At 35.2% G+C, this 26,752-nt stretch overlaps 1 protein-coding gene across 2 annotated transcripts in view; it reads right to left on the bottom strand.

The window, feature by feature from the left end:
* LOC137246817 (G-protein coupled receptor dmsr-1) overlaps positions 1-26,752 on the bottom strand; it is a 796,706-nt gene that overhangs the window by 749,712 nt on the left and 20,242 nt on the right. Inside the window, exon 3 of one of the 2 annotated variants that reach the window (XM_067777825.1) lies at positions 22,592-22,645. The exons of the other annotated variant lie outside the window; for it this stretch is intronic. The gene's annotated coding sequence lies outside the window, so the exon portion shown is untranslated. The remainder of the gene's footprint in view (positions 1-22,591; positions 22,646-26,752) is intronic. 2 annotated transcript variants of the gene reach the window in all.

Here is a 26,752-nt window from a genome sequence, read left to right as displayed (position 1 = left end):
TGAATTTGATTTTCTTGTAAAATCTGGAATTTGTAGATCATCAAATTCTTCTGTAGCTTCACCACTTCATTTAGTACCAAAAAAGGAAAGTAATGATTGGCGTCCCTGTGGTGATTTTAGACGACTTAATACTGTTACTGTTCCTGACCGCTATCCTTTACCACATATTCAGGATTTTAATATTAATCTAAGAAATAAAAAGATATTTTCAAAATTAGACCTTGTTAGAGCGTATCATCAAATTCCAATGGCAGAAGAAGATATTTATAAAACGGCGATTACTACTTTTGGCATGTTTGAGTTCATTCGAATGCCTTTTGGTTTGAGGAACTCAGCACAAACTTTTGAAAGATTCATCAATGAAGTTGTAAATGAATTAGATTTTGTTTACGCGTACATTGATGATATTTTAGTTGCTAGCGAGAGTGAAGAGCAACATATTAAAGATCTCCGTATACTTTTTGAACGTTTGTGTGAATATGGTTTGAATGTGAAACCAAATAAATGCATTTTTGGTGTTACTAGAATTGATTTTCTAGGACATAGTATTTCTGAATTAGGAATACGCCCATCGGAAAATAGAATAAAAGCTATTCGAGATTTTGAACTACCAAAATCCATTAAACAAACTCAAAAGTTTATTGGTATGGTTAACTATTACCATAGATATATTTCACAATTAGCCGAATTTACTGGAGTTATATATGATTTAATTAATAAAACAAGTAAAAACCGAGACAAAACTCTAATATGGGATGATAAATCTATTAAAGCGTTTGAATGCATTAAAGACAAGTTTGCATCTAAGGTCTTGTTAAATCATTTTAGCAAAGATGCAAAATTAACTTTAACTGTAGATGCATCCAATACGGCAGTCGGTGGTGTTCTACAACAAAATTTCAACAATAAGTCTGAACCTCTCGCATTCTATTCGAAGAAACTTTCATCAGCTGAAATGAAATATAGTGCTTTTGATAGAGAGTTATTAGCAATTTATCTTAATATTAAACATTTTCGATATCTATTAGAAGGAAGAGAATTCACTGTGTTTACTGATCACAAGCCCTTAGTTTTCGCTCTAAATTCAAAAACTGAACGTAGTCCACGACAAACCAGACATCTTGAAATTATTGCGCAATTTACAAATGATATTCAGCATATTACTGGACAAGCAAATGTAGTAGCTGATACTTTATCTAGGGCATTTGAAATAGAAGCAATTCAAAATTCAGAACTTAATTTTAAAATTTTAGAAAAGGAACAGCAACAAGATGATGAGCTAAACAATCTTGTATATCAACAATGATTTCAAAATTTAAAATTAGTTAAAATTCCTGTTTTAAATTTCAATATATGGTGTGAATCATCCGGAGATTGTCCTAGACCGTTCGTTCCAAATAATTTACGCAAAACAGTATTTGATAAGTTACATGGGATAGTGCATCCGGGTACTAAAGCCACTCGCCGTCTAATTATAAAAAAATATTTTTGGCCAAACATGAATAAAGAAATTAATAGATGGTCCAAGGAATGTATTAGTTGTCAAAAATCTAAAGTTTATCGACATACGAAGTCACCAGTTAGTAAAATTTCAATACCGAACAAAAGATTCGAACATATTGATTTAGATATTGTAGGACCTTTACCTATTTCAAAGGGACATCGCTATATTTTGACTATTATCGATAGATTCACACGTTGGCCAGAAGCATACGGATTAAGGGAAATTTCTGCAGAAACAATTGCAAATAAATTTTTATGTGAATATATATCTCGGTTTGGTGTACCTCTAGAAATAACTAATGATCAGGGTGCTCAATTTACTTCAAAATTGTTTACAGAATTAACAAAGTTATTAGGTAGTCATCAAATTACAACGTCAGCTTATCATCCTCAAGCGAATGGCATGGTAGAGCGATTTCATAGGCAATTGAAATCTTCGTTAATGGCTACAAATGGAACCAGAGATTGGTATGGAGAGCTACCTCTAATACTGTTAGGTTTGCGATCAACATTTAAAGAAGATATTTCGGCTACACCGGCTGAAATGGTTCTTAGACAAAATTTACGATTACCCGGTGAACTTATTGTTCCAACATCTGAAAATTCATCATCAAATGAAATTTTGGGTAAATTACGTGAAAAATTTAGAAATGTTCATTCGAGTTTAAATCATCATAACTCTAATGTTGGTTTTTATGTTCCGAAAGATTTGCAAACATGTAAATTTGTTTTTGTTCGTTTAATTAATAAGCGTTCTTTACAACAACCGTATGAAGGTCCATACAAGATACTAGAAAAAAACAAGAAGTATTTTAAAATAGAAATTGATAATGAGATCAAAACTATCCCGATTGACAGGCTAAAACCAGCGATTATTGAAACGTTACCTAACAACTCTAACACTCATCACAATAACATTAAAACAAAGAAGAAAGTCACATTTAATTTATTTATTGTTAATTCTCTGGAATGGGGAGTAATGTAGGGTTCTTATTTTTATTTAACTTTGTGTTTAAGTTACTTTGAAATTTGTATTTTAATATGTTCCATCAATATTTTAATTTTCAATTTTGATATTTTAATTTTCAAAAATTTTCAGTTGGATTCAATTTTTACCTTCAAGAAGTTATACTCTTTATATGTGAATATTCTTAATAAAAATATAAATAATAAAAAAGGATACTACATATGCGGTCTAGGTAAGTTTGACCAAGCTTCTGCTTTGAGGTCTTTATTTCTGGGCTCTGATATCCATAATTGCTTGAAGGCTAGGAGTTATATTTTTATTGTAAAACTGATTGCCACAAAAACACCCTCTTACTTATACAAAAACTTATATTTCCTAGATCTAACCATTTAAATTGGAGGGTGGAGCCGTGTGTAGAAGCCCACGAAAGTGGAGAAAGCTTCTAAACGCCATCCACCTGGGAATGGTCAGTGCGATTCTTTTAGATGCGGTTAAAGCAGGGCACTACTTCCGGTCGCTTGCAGCCAAGTATCCTCTGGGTAGCCAGTAAACATCCGTTTAGTGGTGAACTAAGCGACAACCTGGCTTGGCCACTCTGACATAATCGGTTTAATTGGCAGCTGGGATATCTTTCATCGGCAGCGTCTGTGCACCACGAGATGCGGCGGCCGTCTGTCTTGGATCAAGCAGGTCGCTATACAAACGTGCAAATAATATATTCATCCCAGCTGAGCGGGTTGTGCGCTGAGCTTGGGACCCGCCACGTAAAACCACACCCCAATGAGAAACTCAACAAAGCCTCGAATAAAGAGACAACCCTTTACTGATGACGACCATGGCAAACGTTTGAAGGACAATGATTTGAGGGTATGCAACGTCCGCTCCCTGAATGGAATTGGTGCAGATGCCCGGCTGGTTGATGTTCTCGTCAAAGCAAAATCTGACATCACCGTCATCGAAAAAATGCGTTGACGAAGCAGGGAAGAAACAAAATTAAAAATTGTGACATCTTTTGGAGTGGCCATACAAATAAGCGCAGTTTCGGCGTCGGAGAGACATTGTCGCCAAGTATTGGCGTTCACGCCTGTGGACGAACGTCTCGTCGCTATCCGAATAAAAGCAACATTTTTTATTATATCATTCATCTGCGCCCATGCATCGACAGAGGAGAAAGACGATGAGATGAAAGACGCGTTTTATGAACAATTAGAATGCACATATTCTTCAAGGTTCGCATGCACCAGTTCTTCTCTGGATGACAGCGACAGCAAATTGTACGCTTTTATTATAGGTTGTTCCACATGTGCTGCTTGAATTACAATCTCCTTGTTGGTTTTCGAATGGCTCGGAGAGGTCCTTCCCAATCCTTACGAAGTTGGCGGTGTTGCTTAACGTCATTTGGAAAAATTATATTAAGGCAATTTAAATTCAGACATAGCAGCTCAAAGCCACTCCACGCTGTCAAATGCTGCTTTCAAGTCGACAAAAAGATTGTGAATCGATTCTCTTATCGTTGGCCGTCTTTCGAATCTGTCGTGTTGTAAATATCCAATCATAATGTATATAAGAGTTGATGCTCTTTATATTCCTTAGCTTGGACATTGCCGTTCTCACTTCGTTATAGTCAGATGCCGGAAAGTATCGTTGTACCGCTTGTTTCTTACGACTCTCTGGAAACATATGATCTCAGCAGCGTTAGTACGTAATGAAAGAAAAATATGCTTACACTTCCGGGCAACATCATCAAGTTGAAGACTGTTCTCAGTGAGCAGGAGTGAGAGCCGAGTGGAGTAATCATCAGCTGTCTGTTTCGTGAGCAGCTTTGCGACGGCAAATTTTCCTTGTATCACTGCGCGCACTTTCTTTCCTGCACAGAGCCGTTTACGTATTTTGGCGGTCATAAAGTAGTGATTTGAGCCGGCATAGTTCGCACATCTAAGACATTGAAACAACGCCTTCTGTCAATCATAAAGTGATCGATTTGGTGTCGTGTTCTTCGATCTCAATACAGCCAAGTAGCTTGATGTATCTCTGTATGCTGCGGCCAAGTTCATCAATCTTAACCCTTTGGGAGATGTTATATCGTGGAAGCGAAATTATCCGAAAGTAAAATCAAAGGCCGCTTCCTTTCCTACCCTTGCGTTAAATTCGCCACAAATTTAATATCTGGCGGGGCGGTAATTGATACATTTTCTAGTTTCTCAAAGAAGGGGTCCCAATGCTTATGCTCCCCATTGCTATGATTTGGAGCGCAGAAATGTGCTCATTGATAGCGCTGAACGACAATAATCTACGACAAAGTTTTTTTTTTCCACCACAACATCTTAGCTCCGAATAACGCGGTTGTGGCCACTGAAGTAGATGCCGCAAGGCCTTATTGTCTTTCTGCCTTGTCCCGTCCATCGTACTTCCTGTATAGCGGAGATGTTTGCTGGATGAGGACAAAATCTGTCACATTTTCAAATATGTACGAACTGTTTTGAATGCTTGATATAACTTAATATATTGTGCATGTTTTAGGTCAAAAGAAAGTTTTAAAGACGATGGCGAACATTTTTCCACATTAAAAATAATTTGTGACAGTTATGTATTATATTTACATAAAAGTCTAACTGTGCTTCATTGCTTTCGTACGAACACGCACCCAAATCAAAAAACACTCTATTTTCATTTAAGTTAAAATAATACTCATTTGAGTAATGTTTGCGGCTCCTTGACAAAAGGAACTCGAAAAATTTGCATATTTTCCATATTTCGGTCATGTAAGACATAACAAGTATCTATATAGATAGACATACATATGTATGTAAGTATGTAAGTACTTATATGGTGCATTGCTCGGTTTAACGAACTGAAATTTTTTTGGAACCTGAATTCATAAAGTGTATGCAAATATTTTTAGCAAATACTTTTGGACAACGCAAAATACTTGAATTTAAATATTGTAAAAAATAAATTGTTTCGGTTTTTATATTCCAAATTCACCAGATTGAAATTCTTTGGGGCGTTTCGCATTTTCAGTTTTTTTGACGCGTTAAAAATTCATGCTGTGAATTTTGATAAGGCATCTAAAGTTAAAATGCATTAATAGTCATTCATTCTTTAGCACGCTCACTATGGATTTCCCTCGACATCTAAGACAGGTGCGTGAAATGGCGTATCGGTTTGCTTTTGAGTCAATGACTTTTAAGTGGCCCTAAGACATTGAAAACTCAAACGAAAAAGAAGGAAAATAGAAAACGAATATCTGGTTTTCGAGATATTAGTTACAGTAGATAATAATACTTTTCAGATTTTGTGCCAAACTTTAATTTTGCATGTCAACTCCAACTACCTGACATACTTGTTATAAAGTTGCAAAAAAAAGTTGCCCCTACACATCCTATACAATTTAACTTAGCAAAATTTGAGTTGGAACCCTTTTTTGTAAATCCCTCGACATACAACATACAACAATATGTATTTCTCAACATTTGGGTACTACACTTTACCTGATGACACATAAAAACAAGTAAGGACGGGACTGTCTTCGGCTGTGCCGAAGACTTCATACCTTTCATGAATGGGGCTGAACAATAATCCTAACCCGTTCGTAATCTCCAAATAATCGGATGTATAAGATAGGAAATATATTGTGAACAGATGTACATACCTAAACGATTTTTAAGATAAATATAAAATAAAAAATGGCAAAAACCCCCTTATCTGAACGATCGGTTGTATGGGATAGGTATATACTATATACATATAGCTCCGATCAAAGTGATTTTTTCAGGAAATCTTCTATGATATATTAGAATAAATATTACCAAATTTAACGTTTTTATATTGGAAATTAAGGGAGAAATGGCTAAAATTCTTTCTATCTGAACGATCGGTTGTATGGGATATATATTATATATAGATCCGATCGAAATGATTTTTTCATGAAATCTTCTAAGATATATTAGAATAAATATCCCCAAGTTTAACGTTTTTATAATAGAAATTAAGGGAGAAATTGCCAAAAATCTTTCTATCTGAACGATCGGTTGTATGGGATATATACTATATATAGCTCCGATCAAAGTGATTTTTTCAGGAAATCTTCTATGATATATTAGAATAAATATTACCAAATTTAACGTTTTTATATTGGAAATTAAGGGAGAAATGGCTAAAATTCTTTCTATCTGAACGATCGGTTGTATGGGATATATATTATATATAGATCCGATCGAAATGATTTTTTCATGAAATCTTCTATGATATATTAGAATAAATATCCCCAAGTTTAACGTTTTTATAATAGAAATTAAGGGAGAAATTGCCAAAAATCTTTCTATCTGAATGATCGGTTGTATGGGATATATACTATATATAGCTCCGATCAAAGTGATTTTTTCAGGATATCTTCTATGATTTATTAGAATATAGATCACCGAGTTTCACGTTTATACTTTCTAAATTGCGGCAGGAATGACCAAAATCGTCTTATCTGAACGATCGGTTGTATGGGAGATATATGCTATAGTGGTCCGATCCTACCGGATCGGAAAAATGTCTAATATAATACAAAAATTCATCCTTGTGCCAAATTTCATTGAGATATATTGAGGGACTAGTTTGCGTTCAAACAGACAGACGGACGGACAGACGGACATGGCTATATCAACTCAGTTCGTCGCCCTGATCAATTCGGTATACTTAATTGTGAGTCTATCTTCTATATTTCTCAACGTTACAAACATCGGACCAAAGTTAATATACCATTTCATGTTCATGAAAGGTACAAAAAGAATACTTTTAGGCGCAAATTTTGTTATGAAGCAGCGGCGTTCTAAAAAGCATCTGCATATTAGGTTTGGAGCTGCGTAGCTGAAAAAAGCGTACTAAATACAGCACAATAACCTGTTTTTATCGCTTTCAGGTACAACTATCTTGAAAGCTTAGAACTATTTAAAAAATGTTGATACTGGCCTTTTATGAAGTATAACCAAAGACTATCGAAAATATAGATGTTGCAGGGATGAAAAATCGTGTGAAGCAATGTTCACAAAACTTCTAGTAGGTCACATTCACCACTTACCACAGCAGAATTTGTTAACTACCACTGTCTGAATTTGTTATTTAATAATTATTTTTACACTTTTTATTCAGGTAATGTGTTCAGAATTTTAACTTTTACTCTCTAAAACTCTAATCAGTGTATTTCTGTGCTTAAATTATTTTAAAAATTGTGTTAAAGTTTTTGGTGTGGTGAAAGTGACCTACTAGAATTTTGTTACGCTCCGCTGCTTTTCCCGAAGTTTGCGCCTGCAACATCTTTATTTTCGATAATCTTTGGTATAACAAAATTGTTGCACACTTCAAGGCGGAAAAGTTCCTTTTTTCTTCACCGTGATGTTCTATGTTCTTTGTACAAAAATTTGTTATCACCTCTAGTGAAATGATCCGGTAAATATATTTTTAGAGCATTTTGACCCTCTAGCTCCCAATTAAATGCCCATTTCATGAGAACTTACCAAAGGGAAGCCAAAAACTCGTCCGGGCAACAGCACATTTCGGTCCGATATGAATTCTAATTATGCTAAAATGACTCAGGCAAAATATTACATATTTAACAAAACATAAGAAAGAAAGTTGGCTCCCGGAGAGTGGCTGTAGCGTATTCGCTTAAGATCTTGGGTTTAAGGCCCAGAAAAAGCATCAACAAAAACTTTAAAAAAAATTTTAGAAGACCCCTCACTACACCATTTCCAGTTGTAAAAGGGAAAGCGTCAATTGTAAATGCGAAAGGGTCACATTGATATGAGAATAGTCACTTGTAAATGATAAAGCATCAAATTAAAATGCGAAAACGTAATTTGTAATTGAGAATATAAAGCTGTTAATAAAGATAAGCTATGTACATATGTGGCATATTATAAAAAAAAAATATAAGACGCGATAACCTCCGAAGAGATCTAAGGCCGAGCTTCCCTTCCAATTTACGTCGTGCTCCTCTTGATTTTCCCTACAAATTGGCCGGACGGGACCTACATGTTTTATGCCGACTCCGAACGGCATCTGCAAGGCAGATGAGTTTTCACTGAGAGCTTTTCATGGCAGAAATACACCCGGAGCGCTTGCCAAACACTGCCTAGGGGCGACCCCGCTTAGAAAAATTTTCTTCTAATTGAAAAACCTTATTTCTAAAATTTTGATGTTGCTTTGTTCGGGGTGTGAACCCAGGGCAAACGGTGTGGCAGGCGGAGCACGCTACCATCACACCACGGTGGCCGTATCTTACATACATATTTACTTTAAGCATACATACTTACATACATATTTACCTTAAGCATACATACTTACATACCTAAATACAACTCGACACAAAATATGTACCTACACATCTGTGTTGAGCTGTGACTTCTGTGGGAAATGCAATGTCCACAAATTTGCTGGAATGCAAATTTGGTTTGGTCGTGCGTTGTACACACACCTGTATTAAATCGTGTGAATTGCTATGTCAGCAACAATTAGCAGATGCCTTTTTTGTGTTGATGAAAATTTAGGCTCTTTTTGTTACAGGATAGCATATTAACTGATTCACTTATTTGGCATTGAAATTGTTGGCTGTTTACACTACAATATCCTCTAAGGATAACAATACTTGAAATGCTTATGTTACGACTATGATCTGACTGACATATCTTGAGAGAGCATTTCCAAAAAACGACGTTGAATGTTGGAATGTTCTCGCGCAGTCTCAGTTCAGTTGCTGATCGCTTCGCTCCATCCATCGGTTCATATATATATATATATATAAGTTGTTGCTCTACATACAACATACATACGTATGGTACTACAGAGGTATGGTAATGTGTCCCTGCACCTATGTTTTTTACTTTTCCCCAGAGGGTCTCGATTGGGATCAGCATAAGCGAGATCAGTGCTTACTGCAGCAGTTCCATTTGGCCATTTTAAGTATCAGCTAACGCTGACTCGAATCTCGAATGCTTGGCCTACCAAAACTAGGTCGTTTAAATTGTTCGCCTACACAAAAAATGAATGTACGAGCAATTATAAGTGGCGCTTTCGCATATTCTATTTATGCTTTCTCATTTACACCTGGCTATTCTCATTTTCATATGACGCTTCCGCATTTACATCTGACGCTTTCTCATTTTCAATTGACTATTCTCATTTCGAAATGACGCTTTCACATTTGCAATTGACAATTCTCATTTCCGTATGAAGCTTCCGCATTTACATTTGACGCTTTCTCATTTCAAACCGACTATTCTCATTTCGAAATGACGCTTTCACATTTGCAATTGACAATTCTCATTTCCGTATGAAGCTTCCGCATTTACATTTGACGCTTTCTCATTTCAAACCGACTATTCTCAAATACAAATTATGCTTTCGCATTTTCATTTGTTGCTCTCCTATTCACAAATGACTTATCTAATTTACAATTTACAAATCTTATTTCCAACTGACGCTTTCTCATTTACAAGTAATTATTCTTATTTTCATATGACGGTTTCTGATTTACAACTGGAAATGGTGTAATTGTTTCGTAAACACTCAGAGTGTATTTTTGCTATAAAAAACTTCTCAGCGAAAATTTATCTGCTGTAGATGCCGTTAAGATTCGTTACAAGATATTTAAAAGTGACATGACGGTAATTGGAAGAGCAGCACCTAGAGCTTTTACTATATACATAGTATTGGGTCTTTCATCCTGAGTTGAAATTATTTCGCCACCCTAAAATTCTGTTGCACGCGCCTTGTCGCTTTGCATTTCATTCGCGTTCGTTTCTGGACAAAGCCAAATAATTATATTACACACGTTTTTTCATTTTTATGGAAAAAAGTGAGTCCTTCGCTATACATAACTTCCGCCTTAAATCTTTGTCGTCCGTAACAACTATATACACTAAAGTTATGTGCGGTCATCTTTGTGTGTGGCACTGCTACAACAATATATGTATGGACTATTTATGAAAAATATGTTTTGTAAGAAACTAATTATTACATTTATTAAACTTGAAAAGTTCATATTTATAATTTGTGCCTGTACTCTTTCAATTTCCTGGATCTTCCGAAATTTGTAACTTTTTTTTTAAGTTAATTATACATAATTATATACTGACTTATTTATTCATAACACATTTAAATATACCTACACAAAGCATTGCTGCATACACACCCCAATCTATACTTGTTGGCTTTTTCCGCGGGGGCGAGCAGCAGTGAACAAATTTGCTTGAAAAAAAGAACAAATGAACAAAAAGAACAACTTGTTCGTTCATCAGAAAAAGAACGAAAGATTCGAATCTCTGAAATGAACGAAAAAGCACAACTCTACTATATGCTTTAAATGATTAAATCTCAGTAGGTTTTTTCTAAATAGAGAGGTTCTAAATTCGTTCCGACCAATTGTTACTAATCAAAATTAAATTAAATAAAACAAACGCCTTAATACAATTTGCTTTAGTTATTTTTGGTTTTCCACTTACTTGTGGTAGGCAATGCCTTTACAAGGTTAGCCAGGCGTTTTCGTGAGAAGCGTTCTCATGTAAGCAATGAATTTGTCATACGCAAATCCATGCCAATTCGTCTTCATTTTCAGGCACATCATTCACTTTGTGCCTGCCTAAGTTGCGGTTTAATGTGAAATGCTGCTTATCTATTTTTCTAAAATGCTTCTTCTTACTTGTTGCCATGTGAACAAAAGGTGTTATATGCCACATGCACGTTATTGGCATTTGATGAGATACGATTTTTTATTGTTGCCTAGTGCCTAGTCAATAGGCATTGAGAGAATTACATTTAATGATGATATTAAAGCTAACATCACGATAAATGATGGTAACCCACAATCATCATATCGTATACATGCAGACATTTATATAAACATACATATGTACACATTTCATTAAGCCACAACTTTTTTTTTACAATCAGGCCAACGAGAAAATAATTAAATTCTTATCCATATTGATATACACCTGCATGGTAACATATTGGGATACCCATGTAATTAGTTTATTGTTATTCCGATTAACATAAGTGAATTTTATTTAAGAATTTATTTAAAAGCGGCCCTCACTAATTTTGCCTTCCATTTCTGTATTTATATTTAAGGGGTATTTAAAATAGAATAAAATCAAAGTGATTTTAACTGAAAGCACTGAAAAACAGATTGAATTTTTTTATAACAAATATTAATAAAAAAATGTTGCAAATTTTAAGGAGCAAACGCTCTACATACTGAGTGGAATATACCGTCCCATCTAAAATTTTTTTTCAAAAACTGAAGTCAGAAAATATTAATTTTATGGTTAGATATGTCGTTTTTAAAAATTTTTCTGAGATAGGGTTATATTCCACAGAGCAGTCGATATGATGCGATACACGTCGGGTTTCCCCACTCTTAAAACCAGATAACTTCAAAATCCATCAAAGTTATTGAAAATTTGGGCACCGAAGTATGAATGGACTGCGATGATGCAGGGTGTCGAAAACTAGCTTTTTTCTTGCCCAGTTTTTCAATACAAAGTTTATATGATTGTGTTATCAATTTTTGCACAAGCTTTTGCAAATTTTTACATAATGAGGCGGTTTCGATTTTTTTTTGTGTTGCTCAAAAATACCCATTACTTCCCGTACAAAAAATATATATGTCACTTTGTGGGGTAATATCAACTTTGTGCGTATTTTCAATTTAAAGCTTTTGGCTGGCAAGGCAATAAAATTTCAAAATCCATAGAAATACATAAACTACCTTTACAGATTACAGTTTGGAGTCGACGTAAAACATATGTACTCCTTCCGTCAAGTTTTGATTAAAAAAAAAACTTTACGCGACTTACCACCGAAGAGATTAACGCCGAGCTTTTCTACCATTTGTGTGCGAAAATCGAAAAAAATCTTTGGCGTTTGGCGCCATCTGGATTAGGAAATAATAAACAAATTATCTCGAACATAAATTTCTGCTAAAAAAACGTATACAAAAAATTTTAATTAGATTGAGCTATGAAACTTTGATAAGTAGCATAGTCCATGTGAGGTCCTCGCGAACCGGACAGTTCAACCTACCCTAACCTTTGTAAGCAGTAAGAAGAATAAACTCGCGCGTAAACAAACATTCCAACAGGACAACTTCTAAGAGGCCAGATGATTCTAAAACTTGAACTTTTATTCTATAGGTATACCGTAAAAGTTTGACATCATAATCTACAAAACAAGTTAATCGAATATTGTTTGAGTGGCCTCTTACACGCGTACAATTAAATGTAGTAAAAAAACAAGTAAGGACGGGACTGTCTTCGGCTGTGCCGAAGACTTCGTACCTTTCATGAATGGGGCTGAACAATAATCTTATCCCGTTCGTAATCTCCAAATAATCGGATGTATAAGATAAGAAATATATAGTGAACAGATGTACATACATAAACGATTTTTAAGATAAATATAAAATAAAAAATGGCAAAAAACCCCCTTATCTGAACGATCGGTTGTATGGGATATATATTATATATAGCTCCGATCGAAATGATTTTTACAGGAAATCTTCTATGATATATTAGAATAAATATCACGAAGTTTAACGTTTTTATATTGGAAATTAAGGGAGAAATTGCCAAAAAACCTTCTATCTGAACGATCGGTTGTATGGGATATATACTATACATAGCTCCGATCAAAGTTATTTTTCAGGATATCTTCTATGATATATTAGAATATATATCACCGAGTTTCATGGGATATCTATGATATATTAGAATATATATCACCTAGTTTCACGTTTATACTTTCTAAATTGCGGCAGGAATGACCAAAATCGTCTTATCTGAACGATCGGTTGTATGGGAGATATATGTATGTTATAGTGGTCCGATCCTACCGGATCCGACAAATGTGTAATATAATACAAAAATATATCCTTGTGCCAAATTTCATTGAGATATCTCAAAATTTGAGGGAGTAGTTTGCGTTCAAACAGAAAGACGGACGGACAGACGAACGGACATGGCTATATCAACTCAGTTCGTCACCCTGATCAATTCGATATACTTAATGGTGAGTCTATATTATATATTTCTCAACGTTACAAACATCGGACCAAAGTTAATATACCATTTCATGTACATGAAAGGTATAATAATTAGCTTGTTTAGCTGTGCGTAATAATTAAATTCAGGATAAAGAAAACCATAAATCATAAGTATTCAATATAAATATAAATATATGTAAATGTGTGTAGGAAGGAAACTGTGCGCACATATCAAGTTTGTAGGCACATACATACATCGCAAAAGGCATTGATAATGGAGGAAAAACTATTTGAGACTAAGAATAGCCATATTCGGGTGTTTGCAGGTGGGGATGTGAAGAAAATTTTGTTTTGTTTTAACGAATAGCAACGAGAAAAGCTATTATTTTCTGTTTACAAATTATTTTGTCCATAACAGCCGTAAATATAAACACAAATTAATATGAGTGTCTTCGATCGAGGTTAATAAGGATTGTATTAAATAAATATGTACGTACATACGAGCTTGACCACCTATAATTATAGTAAAGCCGTAACTTAAATGTCTTGTTAACAATCACGTTTCATGTACATAGGTGATTTTTTCAAAATCTTTTTGCGAAAAATGAGCAGTGAATAAGATCGCACAAAGTAATGACAACGCTTTTTACGCTGGTCAAGCGCTGTGGAGCTTGAAACGACAAACTTTGTCTGCCCTTAAATTATTTTGCCTACATTTAAAAAGTGAGCTCCTCTTCCCGGCTACACTCGCTAAAGCCATTCTTTTCTAGTTTATCTTCCATTTTTTAATTTCATTCTTTAAAATTCTTGCAGATAGACCAACGTTAGGGCAGGACAAAGACTTTTCATCTGCAGTGCTTCCACTTGAAAAACTTGATTCCTCCAATGTAGACAAAGGTTGTTATTTTATTTCTATGAATATATAGTCCAACAAGTTGCAACTTCCAAAAAAAATATTGAGTGATTCTTCAAGCATTTATTCCTTTAAATATATAAGAAACAAATATAATAAATTTTGGTACTAGAATTTTTTAAATTTTCTAAATTTTTTTAGCATTTCAGACGAGTCTAATTTTTTAAAAATCTTCCTCAAAATAACTTTGTTGGGCAATTTCAATTCTCTTACGTTCTAAACTTTAAAACTTTCGAGTTCCAGTACAGTTTCAAAGCCCCAAAAAACGTTTAGATGAATAAATAGACTGTATTTAAAGCGATATTTAGAATATTAAAACCGCTTCATATTGCAAACAAAATTTAAAAACAAGGAAAAATATGTAAAATTATTTTTTGTTTTTATGGGACCATTGATTAAGATTGGTCCGTGAAGACTTCATATGGACCGAATGCGTCCAGAATTTTACCCGAAGTTTGGAAGAATATCCATCATAAGATTACAGTTCCTTTTTTCAATGGTAAGCGAAACTTTGTTAGTTTAAGGTGTTAATACTTCCATATGATCTTCAAAACTTTGCAGCCCCGCACTTAGAGCCTTGCCTTAGCCGCTTAGTCGATCATGCGCAGCTCTTGTTGATATAAGCTTCAAGCGATGCTCCCTATATAGTTAGCTCATCTGCCTTTTCAATTCCATCTTTAACCAATGTTAGGGCATCGAATATAAATATATATATTTCTTCCTTTTCCCGAATTTTTGCAGTAGTTCCTCACACTCTAACACACTTTTAGATGCTGTGCTATGCGAGATTATTGTCTTAATTGCTGGTTGGCTGTCAATGTAAAAATTTACACGACCGCAGTTAAAAAAATTTTCCTCCTTTTTTTCTACTGCTTAAGTCACAGCTACTACTTTCGGTTTTAAAACATTACAGTGATCTGGAAGCTTGAAGGATTTCTTTATTTTCGTATCTGTGCTGTTTATCGCAGATCCCAAATCTTCTTTTAATTTAGAACTATCAGTCGAGCTCAATGCCTTTATCAGTAATTTGTGTGCTAATTATTGTTTTTTAAATTTTCCATAATTGAAAAAGAAGCGGTAAAGATGGGTTTGATGGTGAATGAGGATAAAACTAAGCACCTGCTATCATCGAGCAAAGAGTCAGCGCATATGCGCCTTGGCAACCACGCTTCTGTTGGAAGCTACAATTTCGAAATAGTAAAATATTTCGTTTATATGGGAACCAGCATTAACATTAACAACAGCATCGACTCTGAAATCCAGCGAAGAATTACTTCTTCCAATAACTACTTGGAACTAGGTGGGCAATTGAAAATTAAAGTCCTCTCTCCGCAAACGAAAATCATGCTTTACAAGTCTCTTATCGTATCCGTCCTGCTATATAGTGCAATCATGGACCATGACATCATCAGATGAAGCGGCCCTGGGAGTGTTCGGGAGAAAAATTCTTCCAAAGCTTTATGGACCTCTACGCGTTGGCGATGGCGAGTACCGAAGAAGATTTAATGATGAGCTGTACGAGCTATACGCAGATATCACCATAGTCCAGGGAATTAAAACGCAGCCGCGACGCTGTATGGGCCATGTAATGCCTAATGAAATTAATGAAAGATGTTGATCCGGCCAAGAAAGTTTTTATATTATAACCCACCTATAGAAGAAGAGGAAGAGGCGACCCCAACTCCGCTGGAAGGATCAGGTGGAAACCGATTTAAATACCCTTGGTGTGACCAATTGGCGCCAGTTGGCAGGGCAAAGAAGCGACTGGCGCGCCGTTTAAACGGTTAAGCGCCAATTAAGTAAGTAAGTAATAATCGACAAATAATTTTTTAGTTTGGAATAGAAGAAAGAAATTTTCAGATACGTGTGCGGATAGAAGGTTGCTAAGCCTTACTCATCAGTACGCTTTAGGCCCGCTGCAATACTCGTTTAGCTTAAAAGCGGTGGTTTGCTTGCTTAATAAATTGCTATTTCTGCTCCCTTTCACGAGCTATGTATAGATTTGTTTTAGCAGCATTTCGCCGTCTAGGCATGATTTCTATATTCAACGTTGAATACGGAAATATTTATGCTCCAACTGTTCTGAATGAAAGACAGATAAGTGGGCAAGCACTAATTTAGTGTTGACTGTGAATAGAAAGATGCCACACCCACAAGTAGAAATAAATTGAACTGACTTTTCGATTAAAAGTAATGATTGACTTTCTATATGCAACTCACCCACTATGATGCAAGAAAATAATCAATATAGAAATATACATGAACGTATGTAGATAAGAGCACATCGACAACTAACAACAACAATAGTATATACAACAAACACAATATTACCGGTACAGCCATTGAAAGAATTTCAAATTAAGTGACAGATGGTCGGTCAACAAATCGCTTGCTTTTTTATCCAAGAAATAATTTATAAAACTTTAAAATATGTTCGCTTTATTAAATTAACGCCAGCAAGCATGAGAGGATGAGGATAAATAAAGAAATAAAAATATTTTTTAGAAAAATTTTATAAACAATCAGCTTGTACAATCTATATTCTTTTATAATTAATATTATACAAAAACATAAAGCTGCAGACATTGGTGCGTTATCCGTAACCGTATCGGTAACCTTATAACAGCTGATTCGACGAACCTTATGGGAATCAATGTAATCGATTATTGGTGCCATATCGTAACGCTAAGGTCGTAACCGTATCATTGCCAAACCAATTGTTTTTTGGTTTATCGCCATATGCATAACCTAAAAATATTTGAGTTGGTGAATATAATAACCTTTTGTAGATTTTGTTCATTGTTTTGGATACGTTATGACTAAGAGACTTATTTTTTGTGGAATATGTTTGAAATTTTTTTCGTTTTCTTCATATTTATGAAATTTTCACGATTTTTAGGTTAAGACACCATTAATCGAGCACAATATGTCGTATACGGTTACGTTAGGGATACGACTACAGCGATACGACAAACGGCACCAAAGACTCCGCTTTAAAGAATATCTCAACGACAATCAAACATTAAAAATTCCAAAACGTTATGAAAACAAAAGAAAATACGATGGAAAATTATTATCTTTCTTGCTGTGAAAAAATAAAAATAATTAAACGAAATAAAAAGAGGTTTAAAAACCCCTTGGGCAATTAATTCATGAAAATAAAAGCTTACTAACAGCGTTGACAACAAAGCTTTTTTTTTATAGCATCGCTTGACAAATTAAACACATTTTATTGTAGCTGGAAAACAAACTACATAAAGGACAAACAAGTCCCTGTAAAAAAATTGTTGTTTTTTTTTTAATGGCGAACAGAAAAAATTTGCCAAAACAGGCTAAGTATTTTAGTAGCTGGAGGCAGAACAAATGTGCTAATGAAATATGTAGCCAGAAAGAAAAGGTCCAAATAAAATGGACAATGTAACTGTAAAAAAAAGTTAACAATTATTGTTTTTGTGTTGTAGTATACTAGTTTGCTAGCCTAATATAATACATGCCTCAGGTTCAAGTTCCTGAAAGTGTAAATAAAGTGTTTTTGAAAAATGTTTCTAGTCATTGTCACCGCTCGGCAATGACTTGAAAAGAAAGAAGTGTACGCCTACCTCCAACGTATGGGACAAAGGTAGCACAACACAAATTTACTTCGGAGGAAAATCGCACTAAACTATGATTTTGGGTTAGACACGAAACGAATCGGATCGGAGAAATTTGGAATCTTTGGATCAGTTTTTAAACCACTTTTGTAAAGATGCGGGGGGGGGGGGGGGGAGGAATTCCTAAAGACGGCGCCCAAACGTAGAAATTACGTTACCAACTTTTAAAGTTCACTTTCGTATACAAAGTTGCAACCATGACACATACGCTGAAAGAAATGGTGCCAGTAAAATCAACAAATCTGGTCTGTTGTTCTTGACTTAACGGAGATTCGGTGAAATTGATCGAATTACGGTTAATTCGACCGAGTTCTTTGTCAAGCGAACAAATTAGTTTAGTCATTTCAACAGAAGAGAAATTGTCGCTCTAAAGTTAACAAAATTCTGTAAAATTTACAGATTCCTAATCAATCTAACTGATTTTTTTTGTTAAAACAACTGATCTCACTGGTCATTTCAACAGCGATCAACAGTCAATACATGAGCAAATTTCAAAGAGAATTTTAGGCTCACTGCGCTCTCTACTTTGTACTTATGAGGAGGATGCCACTTGTTAAAAAACAAAAAAAAAAAAACAAAAAAAAACAAAATAAGAAAACCACCAAATCGAAAAAACACACAAAATGTAAAACAACAAAAAACTAGTTTTTCAGTTATCAATACAAAACGAAAAACCCTTTTTTGAATTTACTGTTCAAAAAATTGTGAGATACCGAGACACCTATTTATCGGGCACAATTTTGCAACTTCTCTCCAAGCGAAATGCAAAATTGCGCCCTCTTGCTGCAAAAGTTTTGTTTGAATGAACAGGATTTTTCCAAAGTTAGTAACATTTTGTTGAAGTTTTACGAATTTTCACTCACGCGAACGTATCTAATAATAAGATAATAAAAAACATCATGTTTTAATATTGATGTTTCCGACAACATAAAAGTTTGAGTTGTTTTGGAATCGTTTCAACTTAAAGTGTTACGAAAATTAAACTTGCCGAATTACATGTAAAGTTACTCCAGTGGTGAACTACTTTCCTGCGATTTGATTCTTTACTTTTCTATAACTTACAAGTTCTCTATTTAAAATGTTATGTCAAACATTTATACTAAAATTTTTGTTCCAAACAATCAAGTGTGGCAACTACATGCGAGAGAAGAAATTGAGAATGAGCTGAGCTGCAACTGAAATAATTGAAAAAAAAAAATTGCACCGCGAAGTTCAAAACTATAAATTAAATAAATTATAAAAAAAAAATATAAAATTTGGTGAAAGTGTGTTTAATAAAACAAAATAATAAAGTGTATAATGTTTAATGTGTGCCAGCATACTTGATATGCGCCCAATTAAAGTGCGGTTAGTAGATAAGTGCCACCGTGGTGTGATGGTAGCGTGCTCCGCCTACCACACCGAATGCCCTGGGTTCACACCCCGACAAAGCAACATCAAAATTTTAGAAATAAGGTTTTTCAATTAGAAGACAATTTTTCTAAGCGGAGTCGCCCCTCGGCAGTGTTTGGCAAGTTCTCCGAGTGTATTTCTGCCATGAAAAGCTCTGAGTGAAAACTTATCTGCCTCGCAGATGCCGTTCGGGGTCGGCAATAAACAAGTAGGTCCCGTCCCGCCAATTTTAAGAAAAATTAAAAAGGAGCACGACGCAAATTGGAAGAGAAGCTCGGCTTTAGATCTCTTCGTAGGTTATCGCGCCTTACATTTTTTTGTTTTTAGTAAGTGCGTACATATGTATGTATATGTAACAAGCATGCGTATTTATGTACTCACATATTTACGTATGTATGTATATGGCAACATAGGTACTTTCGTACAAAGCTGTCGCAACAACTTTTTTTGTTCATTTGACTACTAAAACGGTCAATTACGAATCAACGATTTGTGCGCAGTTGACTAAACATATTGTAAAAATTGACAGAAATTTCGGTTGAATTGACCCGTATTTCGGTTGATTTTACTAGTCTTTTTCTTTCAGTGTATGTTTTCAGTAGCCCAAAAGAATGCAAAAAAGGAGATTAAAATCCGCTGGGCGGTACACGGATCAAGGTATTTGGAAGAGTGATATGGAGTAAGTTTTCCCTACAATTCATCAACAAACTTGAAAAATATAGTTAAGAGCACCGAGACAATGCAAGAAAAGAGGAAAAACAAAGATAAAAATGTTAAACACTTCCTTTATATAAATGTATTAAAATGCAGCGGAAAATGTGTCTTTAAACAGCTCATCAGAAACAAAAACATGTCGTAGCAATTTATTGACGTTTTCGTCTTTACTGTGAATCTTCCAGTCGATATGGATTTTATTCTTTCATTTGCGTTGAAATTGCCTAAATATTTTTTATGAAAACTTGTAAATTTTCAAGGAATAGGAGATTTCCATAAAACAATATCTACAAATAATCAGCTTGTTGGAAAAAGTAATTCAAAGAATTAAAAAAAAAAAATTATATTGCATTGTACAACAAAATTACAATTTTTTCTTGCATGATCTATAATATAAAAATAAGCCGGGTTTTCCTTCCTGACACTATAACTCCAGATTTTGCATTCCTTGGAAAGGTCTCAGGCTCCGTGAGGTTTATAGCAAAGAAAATTCAGGATCGACGCTCAGGGTCTCGAGATATAGGCCCAAACGTGGACCGGGTACCCCTAGAATGTGTTTATAGAATATGGATGACAAATGAAAGCTGTTGATGAGTGCTTTAGTAGAGAGTAATTTCCATACCCCTGGGTTACTAGGGTCTCGAGATGTAGGCCAAAACGCGGACCCGGGTACCCCTAGAATGTGTTTATAGGATATGGATATCAGATGAAAGCTGTTGATGAGTGCTTTAGTAGAGGGTAATTTTCATACCCCTGGGTGACTAGGGTCTCGAGATATAAGCCAAAACGTGGGCCCATGAACGCCTAGATAGTGTACATTGATGAGTGCTTTAGTACAGGGTAGTTTTCATACCTATTGGTGACTAGGGTCTCGAGATATAGGCCAAGACGTGGAACCGGGTACACCTAGAATGTGTTTTTACATTATGGGTATCAAATTGAAGCGGTTGATGTGTGCTTTAGTACAGAGAAAGTTTTACACCGCTGGGTGACTAGGGTCTCGAGATATAGGCCAAAACATGGACCCGGATACCCCTAGAATATGTGTGTATTATGGATATCAATTGAAAGCTGTTGCTGAGAGCTTCAAAGTAATTTTCATTGTGATATTCATTTAGTCGCATCAACCTGGCAATACTGAGAAATATGCATGTGAAGCCGAAATAAAGACATGAATTAATAATACCCCCATACCTATTTACATACGTCCTATTCGATTTGCCTGAAATTTGGTATATAAATTTGCCTATATTAGTATTTACGATGCTTTTTTCAGGGAATTAGGCCAGAGACGGACTGGGACTGAAACTGAGACTCGGAGTGGGACTGGGACTGAGACTGAGACTCGGAGTGGGACTGGGACTGAGACTCGGAATGGGACTGGAACAAAATACATACCACTCTCTGGGACTGGCAATAAGATATGAAGAAGAATGAGACAAACTTGAGAGAAGAGAAAAGAGAGAAGGAGGAAGAGACTGAGAAAGAGATAGAATGAGACGAAGATGGAGATAGCTGAAGCGAAAAATACGGAGGGAGGAGTGAATACAAAGATCAGAAAAAAGTGTAGAGAGGCGAGGGTAGAGTTAGACGGCAAAAGCTTATTAAAATGTATGCATATAGACCAAATTTCGGGCAGAACAACGTCTGCCGGGTCTGCTAGTAAATTCATAAAAATTAATACACACATATCTTTTTCGCTAAATTTACTTATAGTTCAGAACATCTGACATATTTTTTTAGGGTGATAAATGGACTTTGGTGGAATTTTAAGCAATCTGAAAGAGTTATAAATTTGGTGTGCTAGAAAATATAACTCGCTGTACAAAGCTACATGTTTGAACTCTCCACGATTACTTATTTCATAGTTGTTTTACTCCTAAAAGGAAGATGCTGAGTTAATATTAGGTACCTGTTGGCATCGGGAATACTGTAAAAAGTTGTGGAAAGAGAAATGGTGAAATTTCCAAGTGTTAATATACAGTGGTTTTTGTAAGGATCCATTTTGTAGGGACCAATATTCTCTATAAATCACAGCTCACACTCTCCAGGATTCTGCACACTTGGCCAAAGGACACCTTGTGGCCGGTTCAACTATTTAACGCAAGTTAAAAGTAAAGTAGAGAAGCTAGGCTATAAGTTTGTTCACAAAAATGTGTCTGTTTGTGGTCTTCTTGTGAAAAAATGCCATGGTTACTTTCTTGCGAAACTGCTGTCACCAATTGCGTTGCATTTATCTAAAATACTCTGAGCTGCAGCACCAAAACTGAAGGCTTTGCCCCGTATACAACAACTAACCGAAGCTCACACTGAAACGCATCGCTCAACCAAATAAGTGCATCTCCATTCAGATGCTGTCTTCACACTTTAAATACGTAAATGGCGTCTTTATGGGCACAGTCCTTGTACGGACATCTACTTACTTATCTTTAACTCCAAATGTGCAGCCATACATCTAGTATACTAATTTCCATGAGCTGTAACAAATAAATAAATAAATAAATTACATCAAAGGGAGTTTTTCGTTCATAAAAAAATAATTAATTAGTAACTAGTAGAGCTTACGATTTCTTCTCAACCACAAGCGATATTTTCGAGACCCGAGAAATCGAGAATTGGACTTCTCGCGGGATTCTCGAAGTCCTCGTAAATCTCGCGAGCTTCTCGACATTCTTGCTTAATCGCCGTATGGACAGTATTTATACACTTTTTTTTTTACTTGTGACTTTTTTTGTTGATTATATTGCTTCAATAACATTTAACTCAAAACATATTTATTAAACATATAATTTTGTTCGCAATAGTTCATTTTTCAACGAGACATCAGAACACGGCTTCTCACGAGATTTTCGAATCTCGAATTACTCGTAAGGCTCGCGAGATTCTCGAATCTCGAATTTCTCGTAAGGCTCGCGAGATTCTCGAATCTCGAATTACTCGTAATACTCGCGATCTTCTCGACTTTCAATTCAGTCGCTGCATTGGCAATATTCTATACATTTTTACTTGTGGCTTTGCATACATTTTGGCTTGTGCTCCAGAAGAAATCGTTAGCTCTATATAAAACAACCAATGAATCGATTAAGGTAAATGTCGAGAAGCCCACGAGTCTTCCGATTAATTCGAGATTCGAGAATCTCACGAGTCTTACGAGTAATTCGAGATTCGGGAATCTCGCGAGAAGGCGAGACTTGCGAGGAATCTCATCTCGAACATGTTCGAGAAATCGTAAGCTCTAGTAGTTAGGCACATAAGAAAAACAATTTGAATTAAACAAAGGTAATTCATTGTAAGCTGTTGCAAACAGGGACATAATGGTTATATGGATGTTATAACTAATAATTCTCTCGCGAATATTCTCAAATATTTTGAGCATTATGCTCATTGCGTTCATTTACGGTGGCGTTCGGCCTTTACAATAAGCTAGGCTATCAGAGATAGCGCTTGGGTTTTTTAAAGCGTCATTTTGCACAGTGTCCTAAAAATCACGTCTTGGCAGCCACATTAATATTGATAGCCATAATTTCGAAAAAGTGAAGAATTTCATTTATTAGAGAACTACTTTTGCCAACAAGTTCTACTTTAAAAACAATTTTCCGCATGAAAATGTCAAAACGACACAAATTTCACGAATGGTGAAAGTTTTCAAGACGAGTGTGCAGAGTATACTCAAGTTTTTTTTTCGAAATGCTAAGCAGCTAGGGAGACGATGAAGTAGAGTGATTAATAAAGGTCACCCATGTAGCACTGTGTCATATTTCTAATTTCCAAATTACTAAGCTAATTCTTTTGAAACCCTTTTCAGAATATCTAAAAAATGTTTTAAGTAGTCCTGAATATGGTTCAATGACAAGAGGTTTCGGATGTGGATAAGTCCAGCATTTTATCAATATGTGGAGCGAAACGGCATTTAACACCCAAAAACTGCAAAGGGATGCCCACTGGGTGTAGTCCTATCACCACTTCTGTGGCAATTAGTATTCACCTAGCCTCTGAAAACTATTTCAAATAATAAAGCAAAATTCACTGCAAGTAACATGGCCATCATTCCTTACTCTAGGAAAAGAAATCTCAGGGATAGGAGAATAACGCCCAAGAGTGATCGTTGTTGGAAAATGTTGGATGCTACACTGCATTCCACTATTAGCCCTATTGATTGTAACTTTGAGTTAAAAGGATAACTTTCTATTCTGCTAGTTCGCCAATTTAAGATTCTATGTTAAAAAATTTAAGAAAAACCTTTTTTTTTTTTAAAAGAACAGTGCGACCGCTGATATCACCATTTTTACTACTTGGGAAAACGCAGCTGTACAAACAAATGCTTACACCTGGCAAGTACTTATAATCTAGGTGCGGTGTGTAAACGTATCTGATACCCAGAGCTGGGTAAATGCAATTCCATTACATTACCCATTAAATGAAGTGAAGTGTAATTAGGGTATAGCATCACCAGGTGCAACTACATTTGTCAACGCAAAAACTTCTTTGTATTTAAAGGTTTGCTTAAAAATGATGCATCGTTTTACTTCTTTGTCTGAAAAGTTTAGTGGTCAGTTGTTCTTCGGTGCCTCATTGCGTTTAAGTTGGGATATTTGTATTTACACCTCCTCGCCGTTCGAGGATTGTCCTTGTACCTGGGCCAGGCCAACAATTAAACACCTTGGCGCTGAGGAAGTATGCTACCTGACACACGTTTTAAAGCCTACGGGCTAGCGAAGGTGAGTCATAACGACAGATATCACTCCGTTCGCCAGTAGCGAAGATATTGGAAACCTTCGTGCTCGGTCAATTCACTGCGAATCTTCGCCCAGCCACTCATCACCATGGTTTCTGCAAAATGCATAGCCTTACCAGCGCTGTCAAAAGCTTTTGACAAAATCAATCACGACCCTCTACTCCAAGATGTAGAAGGTTCACCCTTTCCTCTTTGTATTTAAAATGGACGGCAAATTAATTGAACCTAGCCGGCCACTCTGTTTTGCGACGTGGAATATTGGACGTTCACGAGGATGGTGTTGCACTACCGACTGTAAGTCACCCAAAGATCTTAATGGAAACATTCGGTGACACTCTCACCTTCAAAAATCTCCAAATATATTTCTTATTCCTTTCGAAAGTACTGGGGCAGAAATTACATTTGAGCAAAATATTTGTTTTCAATTACAAACAAAAAATTTTTGTACTCGTCCTCAAAAAAACAAAATTACATTTGGTATCTTTTTTTGAGAAACTGAAATGTCATCAGTTCCTTTGCTGTGGAGGGAAGGAATTGATAACTTTCCTCCAGGTCATGTAATGGGGAATTGATGGTAATTGAATACCTAAAGTAAACATTACTACCCAGCTCTGCTGATACCATATTGTTAGCTTTTGTGGTACACCACGGCTTATACGTAACATTTTGTATAAAATTTGTTAGTTTAACTTTTAGATGATACTTAAACTACCAATTTCATTGTGGTATTTCGTTAACGAATACTAAATAAATATTTAGTAATTTAATCAGCAAATATGCAATAAATTTCCTGAGAAAAGGTTTGATTTAATTCTTTGGATCTGCATCATTATTTATGCAATTTATCTACATATTTGTAAACAAAACGCAAAAAATGTTTACAAAAATCTCTCACCTTTGAATAACAGCAAAAAAAAATAATAATAATAAGAAATGTTTAAAAAACAAAAACTCATCTCCCCTATAACATTCAACTCTCTTCGCAGTAGATGTAGACATTTAGTTTTAAGTGAAACATTTAGGCATTCATTTGAGTAGCTTAAAACAAAATTGACAAATATACATACATATGGATATCTACAACAAAAAAAGGCCAATAGTGCCAGTTTAAATACTGCATACATGCCAAAAAACTGTAGAATAGTGAACCAGGTCACGTATAACAATCCACTGAAGTGTTGACATATGAACTCACTTTAACCCAACGTCAAGTTGATGTCTCAATTCTTGCTTGAGTGCGAGGTTTAACTGGTGCACGAAAGACAAAAAAGGTGAAATTTGAACGACCTTCCTTAACTCAAGTGTTAGCTACTCTTTAATTTATGACAAGCGATTTGTTGCTCTGAGAAGAGCATCTGAGTTGTACCAGTTGTGGGTTATTTAACTACGCAATATATAGCGCTGTTCAAGAAAGTGACTCACAGTAAAGTAATAAATTTAAGAAATTTATTTAATTTGGTTTTTTTTTGTGTATTTTTCTCACGTTAATCCAATTTCAGAACAGCGAAAGTGTAAGCGCTTAAATCAACTGCATTGAATTTTCAAATTTTTTTCTTTATCCACTTTCTTTCAATTAAAAATGTATGCAGTTCACGATCTCCAAACCGTATACGCCCAAATTAACTCACCAAATAAAAAAGTTTTTGAACCACTTTTGTCGACTGCAACTAAACTCGAAAATGATAATAAATGCGAAAAAGCAGAATAAATAATTTTTCCTGCAATTTTGTCTGAAGGTTGTGAAAAATACATTTGGTTTGCAAAAACTTTAATATTTAAAGAATTCTTAAAGCACTTCAGGGAGAAAGTCCAATTTTTTTATTTTTTACTGAAAAGATTAAAATGTTTA

Source organism: Eurosta solidaginis, chromosome 3 (assembly GCF_040869045.1).
Source record: "Eurosta solidaginis isolate ZX-2024a chromosome 3, ASM4086904v1, whole genome shotgun sequence".
Taxonomy (NCBI): Eukaryota; Metazoa; Arthropoda; class Insecta; order Diptera; family Tephritidae; genus Eurosta; species Eurosta solidaginis.
Note: the sequence above shows the minus strand (reverse complement) of the source record. Positions and strands in the feature narration are given on the sequence as shown.